The sequence below is a fragment of the Erpetoichthys calabaricus genome, chromosome 13, assembly GCF_900747795.2.
Source record: "Erpetoichthys calabaricus chromosome 13, fErpCal1.3, whole genome shotgun sequence".
Taxonomy (NCBI): domain Eukaryota; kingdom Metazoa; phylum Chordata; class Cladistia; order Polypteriformes; family Polypteridae; genus Erpetoichthys; species Erpetoichthys calabaricus.
In genome coordinates, this window is record NC_041406.2 from 39,447,541 (window position 1) to 39,456,934 (window position 9,394).

Here is a 9,394-nt window from a genome sequence, read left to right on the forward strand (position 1 = left end):
TGTGTTATTAGATGTATTCTAACTGAGGCCTTGATTAACTCCATCAGTGAACTACATTATGAATATGAAGTCACCTCTTCACCCTGCATACTGAACTGTCTAACACAGTGCTATAAGACATGTGACAGTAATAAACCTATAAGGTGCTCACTAGCTAGAAGTCAAGACAAAAAATATGGCTGAAGTGACCTCTGCTTTTTTTCTCATTTTCAGTAAAATAATTATAGTAAAATGTTTTGCTTCTTTTTTCTCTAAATTTTTAAGCATATGTTTAGTTGCATATTGAACTTGCTGATGAAAAAGTAAAGTGAAGATAAAGAACTAACACAGCTTACTTACCAAAAGCAAAGTGAATGTGAATTGTGGTTCAGAGCTGAGCTTAATAAAACTTAGAAGCACTATTCTAATAAGAATACACACAGTATAAGAGAGTAAATGAATGTTATTTGAATTATTCTGGTAGTTCTTCTAATTCATTGCTTAATGTTCATTCATACTGATATATGGGTTTGCACTGCTGTGGGTTCAGGTTCTGTGGAGTTTGTATGTTCTTGTCATATTTGTGTGTACTCTGGATTTTCTCCCACACCCCAAAGACAATCATGTTAGGTTATTTAATGACTCTAAAATGTCCTGTAGAAGTATGTGTGGATGACAATTGACTGGCCTTCAGTCTAGAGTTGTTTCTTAACACCATATGCCATGGAGGTAGTCTGTAGTTTCTAAGGATGATATGATGAAAAAAGTGTTTAATATAACAGATTGATAGATTTTCATTTTGAAATATTCATAGGCAGTATTTATGGGGACTTACTCTCATATTCATGAAACTGTGGTTTTTTGTCACATCCAAGAATGGTTCCTCCTTTGTATCTGATCATCTATGCTTAATATTGTGCTCAGTGCTACCAGAGTTGACTCTAACTTTAGTATTGTATTGGAATAAACATGTTCTGAAAATAAATAGATTGTTTTCATTCATCAATTTTTCCTTTTATTTTGGAGGTTTACTCATGTTTTGTGTATCAAGCTTGTAAAGAAATCGCAAAAGCTACATCTGTAAACGGTTATATAGGTATTGTCAAGCTTGGGTCAGAGAGTTGCACAAGAGACAAGAAGGTGAGTCCAGGTTTCCAAGTAAGATACAGGTACTTTATTACTGTATAGAGATGGCAGGTACAGTCTCAAGACTTCATTCAAAATAGAAGCTGTTACTTAAGCACTCAATTTAGGAGCTGCAACAGCGTAATCGTCCTGCTTTAGCTCTGATCTTCATATTAGCATAATACCAGTGGCTCAAAATCACTGCTGTGGCAGACCAGGGGCCTCATGTATAACGGCGTGCGTAGAACTCACACTATAACATGGCGTAAGCACAAAAGCTGGAATGTGCGTACGCACAGAAAAATCCAGATGCAGGAATCTGTACGTACGCAAACTTTCACATTCTTCCACTACATAAATCCCGATCAGCGTGAAAAGTAACGCACGTGCACGCACCTTCTGTCCCGCCCCAACTCCTCCCAGAATTACGCCTCTTTGAATATGCAAATCAATATAAATAGCCTTCTGAGAAAAGACAATGGGAAAAGCACGGGGGAAAATATAAGAATTTCAGCGAATACCAAGTGGAGGCAAAGGAAAAACGAACTATTTGTTGGTTTAAACAGTGGTATAATCAACAAAAGGAAGTTGATCGAGTGACAGAGTGTCGGAGAAACTCGAAAGATCAAGTTCACAAAGTCGCACAGTGCCCGAAATAAAAAAGAAATCACATATCAAAGTCGCCGTGAAAAGGCAAGTCGTAGCCCACCGTCTGAGTGTCATATGAAAGCTTATTAGAGTACAGACAAAAAAATAGGCACACAGTGGGAAAAAAGCACGAAATGTCAACTTTAATCTCGAAATTTCCACTTTAATAACGTAGTTTATTTTGCCATTAAAGTAGAACATCATAAACTTCTTCTTAAAATCGTTTAATTTACTAGTTTCTCAAATCCCATTGTAACTAAAGTAGGACATTAAATGCTTTGTTCTGTATTTGATCTTCTTTGTGCTCTGTGTGTGAATCACTACCTGCTTCTTAAACGGGCTTTCTCTTTCTCCGACAGGACACATAATCCATTACATTCGTGATATTACAGCTCTCTGAATAATTAAAATACTGACATGTATACGTGATATCTTTTTCATGATGATAGGAATGAAAGCATGTTATTAAACATGGGAACATGGTGGCGCAGTGCTTGTTCATATCTCACGCAAGAGGCTTGCTGCGCCATGCGCGACCTTCAATGAAATAATTTATCACAACAGTACTGTCTCTTTCAAACGTACTGACCTCCAATTCCTGTCCTTATTTTTCTTTCTTCAAATACCCAATCGCCACACAATCAGCTATGTAATAGACGTGAAGCCATTTGTAAGCTTAGAACGCCGATTCTTTAAAACTTTTAAGGAACATTGAAATATCTTCGTAGTACATGTTTAATTATTCTATCCGTCTATCTTTCCAGTGTCGCGTCAGCACCAACAATAATACAGCACAAGGCAGGAGCTATCCGTGAACTAGCTAGCGCTGTGGCACCATGTCCTTACATGTTTAATTATTAACAATACAGATTATTTAAATGAAGTTAAAATTTTATCTGTATAATATAATCAACATATTTTGCTGCATTTCATCTTAAAAATGAATACCGTCATCATATGTAAATACGCGCTTTATAAAGTGGCGCAGGTTGTGCAATATTATACCTGTAGTGCAAGTTTACAGTGAGGTAATTGTACTTATAAGTAAACAGTTCTACAAGGAGCACTTGATGGACTGATTGAGTGAGTTTAGAGTTCTTGGGATGAAACCTTTTCTAAACTGCGAAGTCCGTACTGGAAAGTCTCTACAGCGTTTTGCTGTGGCTCAGGCAGCGTCTGCTTCATGCTGTATACCGATATTTCTCTTTCCGATCAGCTGCTGCTGTGATTCCCCACTCAGATACAGTGATATAATACTCCGAGTAGTGCAGTGAGAGTAATATGGAAAAAGATGATCTGCTGTGGCAAACCTTAACGGGAGCAGCTGAAAGAAGAAGAAGATGCGGTGAGCGTAACAATGCTAAAGCAGTTATGGTATCTGGAATACTATGGCTATTCCCTGGACCATTATATTGCTGCAGGTTAATTACAATCAGATGCATTACACTAATAAACAATATGCAGTTAGTTTCAGTGTATTTATAAAGCCGCGTCAGGAATGTGGAGCTAAGAAAGAAAGGGTAACCACACAGGAACAGTAGCACTGCTTTGACGCTGGGTGCCGCCAGTCTGCAAAACCGAGCGGAGAAATTGTGTACGCCAAGGTATGAGTTACCGTGGAAATGTGCGTGGCTTTACGCCAAGTTTAGGTTTTATACATCGCGATTTGAGCATGGAAACGGGAGTACGCAACATTTCTGTGCGTACGCACCGTTTATACATGATGCCCCAGGAGAGTGTGAGGAAGGGCATGTCAAAACCCTATGTTAAATGTTCTAAACATTGTGCGACAAGCATGTTATGTGGCAAGGCAGATCCTGCAAAGGGCAAGCAATTGCTTTGCCCTTGGTTTACTGTTTACCAGATACAGCAGAGGAGCTATGGAGCTGCCCTTGTGCTGCTTCTGTTAGACATATAATAGTATACATATTTTCCCCGTATTCTTTATAAAGAAATTTCCATTATAATGAAATATTTGTATGGTCCCATGAATTTAGCTACAACTGGATTCCAACTGTGTATGTTTTTTGTATGTGTATGTCCAGGAGCCCCCTGGGTGGCCATGGATCCCCACAGGGTTGAGCTTCCCAGCTCCGTATCCGTGACCCCTGAAGGGATCCAGGGAGGCTGCCGTCTTGCACCCAGGGGAGATATTGCCCCTCTCCCAGTCCGACCCTGCTCCAGGGGTACCGGTGGGGCAAGGTCCCTGGTTGTCTGCTACAATATATATATATATATATATATATATATATATATATATATATATATATATATATATATATATATATATATATATATATACACGTATATGTATATTTTCCCTCATTCAAGAACCACTCTTGACAGCAAAACAGCGAAACACCAGCAGTCCTGCATGTTGAAACAAGTACATATCACTGCAGGACACGAGATAAGGGTGTGGTCAGAAGTGGACGGGGTTGGATGATGGAGTATTATCATATGAGGAAGGTATGATGTTAGATGTGTTTTTATTTAGTCAATTCACTAACAACTGGTATTCTTTATGTATTCAGTACCATAGTCATGATATTCTATATTTATTCCTCACCTTCCCTTACTGTATCAGAATCATTGTATGCTAACAGCCTGGCTTCTGCGTCTGTCTCATTCCATGCTCGTACTCAATATTTCTCTTGCACTAAAACCGACCTCACAGCTATGTTATCTGAAGATTGTGATGATTTAATATTTTCTAACACTGTAATTTTTTTTGCCAAAGCCTCACACTTTTATCACATCTGGATGCAGCCAACAATTTTAGCTTGAGACTTCAGCACAGATTTTAAATCTATATCAGGTACATCTTTGAAAATTTTAAATTTAAGAAAATGAAACTACAATTAACCATAGACCCTTCACATCCAACAACAACTAACAATAGCATATGAATCTTGTCATTGTTTGAGTTAAATCTGCTGTCTATGAGAGCAACTGTATCCACAGTTTGTAAAGTGGTATCCAAAATATTTTATGTACACCACCAGTACATGTAAGTACACCATACTATCACTGTTATTTTTTAATTTGACTCATTCTTACGGAAATATGTAATAAACAAAGCTTGATAACAAACTCTTTAAAGAATTGACAAAAAATTTTAAAACGCTCCAACTTTCAAACCAGCTAAGCAAGTCTCGGAAAGCTCCTGAATGTCATGCCATTTTCTTACTTGTTCAAACTTGCTTATCCACTTTATAATTGTGGGTCCAACTAAAAACTCTACCAGATTTTAGGTTTAGGTTAGTAAGCTGATGTGCCACATTTACCTTTCAAAATCAAAAACCATTTTAAAAGTCATTATCTGAGTTTACCCCCATTATTGGGCTTACCACCTGATTTCTCATGGCCTTAGGAATCCCCATGGAAGAGACTCATGTTTTGTGTACTTTTGGCCTCCCTGTGTCACCATTGAGGAATTGCTCACGTCTTGCACTATTGTATTTTACATGCTGACATGGAGGAACTGAAAGAGAACAAATGGCCTTTAAGTCAGAAGTGAAAGCTTATCCAGCTTTGCTAAAGGGAATTTCCCTGGCTCAACTGACCAAACGAGTCCCTTGACGTCTACTGGAGGGTGTCATATTATACAACAAGAAGATCTCTCTCCTAGCCTTTTCTGCTCTGTCCACACACCCTGTTTGTCTGTATCTCAACATCAGTGTTGCATTTTTACTTAGTCACTACAAAACATTACTCCCAAGCACCAGTTACTCCCAAGCTCCATTGTAGATATGGGATGCTCTTACGATAAAGGTGTATGACGGTGTGAAATACAAAAAACACAAAACAGTGCAAACATTGCTTCGTAATAGTTTGGGTATTACCGTGTGATCACGTAGGCACAATACATTGAAAAAAGGCAGTGTGTTCCGTGGTTACTCTGCTGAGGTGGGCGTTAGCATATCATAATCTCTTGGACCAATAGTGTGAGTTTTCCGCATTCGACTTATACGACCGACATTATAAAATGGTTCCAGCACCAGTAGTCGAGCAGCACCAGCGGGCTGCCATTCTTTCCTAATTATTTCAATGGAGGAAGTTTGAATGGAGGCACCTCTTAGCTCAGATCTCCATCCATTTTCATTATGTCACCCGAGTAGAGGACCTTCACTTCTTTCTACAAACCTATCTCATTGATAACACTTGATCTCATCCACTCTTCATTTGAAATCAGCCATTTAGAAGTGAGATTTGCTATGTTCTACAATTTTTGAAGAATGTCACCACTCAAGTTATTATTTCAAGGGCATTCTGTGCATCTTTAGCATTTTTGTAGACAGCATTCTGAAATTGTTTTCTTTTTCTTCTGGTTTTGCTGAAAAACCTTAAATGAACTATTGTGGCCTTTTTAGGTGTTATTCTAATAATAAACATTCAGGCTGACCTCATCAGTGTCAAGACTGAGCAGTTCTGCGCAAAATGCACATACAGAAAAATAATTAAGGGCCTTACCACATCCTGAAATGAGAATCTGCTATTTTTATATAAATTCAAAGGACAGAAGATAAATGATGGCGAAGAAAACTACTGCTAAAGTATTTAGTAAAAAAAAATGTCTTTTTGAGCAAGGTTTTAGGTTGCAGTATAACATTTTAAATGAGAGTGTGCTGCTTTTGGTATTTTATAACAGTTCTTTAAGCTGCAATAGTGCAGTAACTTCTGCTTGACTATAAGAGAAGTGTCCTAAGCTGCCTTTAATACAGATAGTTTAAGAGAAAATAGAAGAAGCATAGGAATGTATGTTATCAGTGAACGAGACATTGCTTTGAGAACAAGTGGTAACAAAAAAAAAAAACTGTACTCCCCTTTTTACACTTGTTTAAAAATAACATTTGATTCTATAACTTAATTTAAAGTCTTGCTCATAAATAAGATAACACACATGGGTATAGAAGTAAATTACAGAAAGGGTTAGATGCTTATGTTGAAAATGTAAATGTTTTTCTCATCCAGCTCTGGTTTATCGGAATATATTGTTATTTTGGGTTTTTAACAATTTAACTGACCATTGCCAACACTCATTTTTTTAAGCTTTTCTGTTGAATGTAGCAAAGATTTTTCTATAAGGTTATTTGAGATGCTGCCTTCTTTTTCTTTTATAAGTGGTGGCTCTGTGGCTAAAGGTTCTGGGCTGGTGACTTGAAGTTGCCTGTTCAAATCCCAGCAGTGACAGAAGGAATGCTACTCCGTTGGGTCCTTGAGCAAGGCCCTTAACCTGCAATTGCTCAAGGGGCAAATAGATGACCCTATGCTCTGCTTCTAAAACTCTGAATAATTTGGGGTATGTAAAAAAGAGAATTTCTCCTTGGGGATTACAGTAATATAGTATACCAAAAAAAATAGTGCTCTTCATTGACTGTATAGCACTCTTCACTGAGAGAGCTGTGTACAATTCTCAGTAAAAATATAACTACAGATTATACTAACGATTAAATACAGAATTGTTGCACACATAAAGGCAGATTTGTTAAAACACATAAAGAAAAAGACTTGATTACTGTATATACTCACTTATAAGTCAGGTCATGAAATCTGAAAAATCGAACATAAACTCAGACCATGACTTTTTTTTTTTTTTTTTTACATCTTCTTGCTTCCTCCAATCTCGCACCAGTTTCTCAGATGCATCAAATTTTGTTACAACAGCACAGTTATCAATTTCTTTCACCAGTAAAACTTAATGTAAAGCCAGCTTCATATTTCCTTCTGATCGAACGCTCTATCGTGGATATGGGATGCTTTTACGATAAAGGTGTATGAGGGTGTGAAATACAAAAAACACAAAACAGTGCAAACATTGCTTCGGAATAGTTCGGGTATTACCGTGTGATCACGTAGGCACAATACATTGAAAAAAGGCAGTGTGCTCCGTGGTTACTCTGCTGAGGTGGGCGTTAGCATATCATAATCTCTTGGACCAATAGTGTGAGTTTTCTGCATTCGACTTATACGACCAATATTATAAAATACTGTAAATTATATGTGTAAAATCAAGCCCTGACTTATCTGCGGGAGAACTTAAACGCAAGTATATACGGTAAACACAAATCAAAACTAACATCTGTCTGTCCATTAATTGATTAACTATGGGCAGTTGACAATGGAAGAGGTTAAAGCTGTAAAAGAGAAAGTCAAACACAAAGTCATAGTCCTGCAGATGCTGGCCAACTGGCTGCCTACCTGCTCCTGTGTTTTCCACAATGGAGTCTGTGCTGAGCCATTCATTCTGATAAGAGAATCTTGTCATCCAATGATTCCAATGCTTCTTTATCCAAGGTGACTTTTCTATATGCATAATGCAGCCTGGCAGTGGAGCTGTATCATCAAGGGCCACATTATGATACCGAGAAAAGAAGCAAAGTAGTGGAGGGATAGTAACGGTTTATAAATATAAACAAATGACTACTAAACAGAAATGGAGTATGCACAGCTAATCAGTAGCTCTAGTCAGGGTACGCCAGACTATAAATCGTGAGTCCTTCAGCCTGGATTTCGAAGCTGAGACTGAAGGAGCATCTCTTCTATAAGCAGGCAAATCATTCCACAACTTTGGGGCCCTGTAACTAAAGGCTCAATTTCTCAGTTATTTTTATTGGAATCATATGAGCGCTGGAATCTTGAGAGCTCAATGTGCGCACTGGTTTGTAAGCAATAATAAGCTCAGATAAGTAAGCAGGGCCCTTGGCCATTTACGGCTTTATATACTAAAAGGAGGATTTTGAAATCAGCCTTAAGTTTAACTGGGAGCCAGTGTAAGGTCTGAGAACTGGAGTTGTGTCCATATTATCTGGGTCTTGTAATAATGCTTGCAGCAGCATTTTGAATTAACTGAAAGTTGTATATAAAGATGATTTGAATAGCCATTGAATAACACATTACAGTAGTCAATTCTATTAGAAATTAATGCATGAAATAATTTCTAAGTATCTTGCAATATTTAGAAAATGTCTTAATCAAGGAAGGAAGAAACATGTTTTGGATAGTTTTAAAAAGTATTTTTTAATGAAGTGCTACTGTCAAAAATAACACCTAAATTGTGTGCTGATTCAGTACAAGTAATGGTGATTCCAGCTGAGTTAGTGACAAAATGTTGTTGTGGTCAGCATCATTCCCTCTGATATTCCTCTACTGTATTATTATTAAAAACTAGTCATTTAGCCCGTTACAATAACGGGCGCTAGAACAGTAGTGCATAAACATTAGTAGGAACAGTCTATATTAAATGGCAAGGGACTTTGACCTCATTCTTTTGTTGGTCGTATTTTTCTTTCTTTCAGCCTTTCTTTTGTTGATGTTTACTTGCTGAGCTGACCGTTCTTCATGGGCTTCCGCCGTGTATTGTGTGTCTTTAATTTTCTGTGACAGTAATACTGTCTTGTACGGCTCTATTAAATAAGGGCGCGTAGATAATTTAGTTCAAATGGCTCTGGAATATGTGAAGAGCAACAGGTGCAGATCCTTTATTTACGCGCGCCTTTATTTGCTGCACCCAATTGAGGTCGTCCTTTTGAGGCTCGCCTTTTTGTGCGCGCCCTTATTGAAGGATACCGTCTTGTACGTCCGCTGCTTGTTCGTCCGGAATATACGTCCATCACGTCTGTAATATACCTTTAATTTTCTC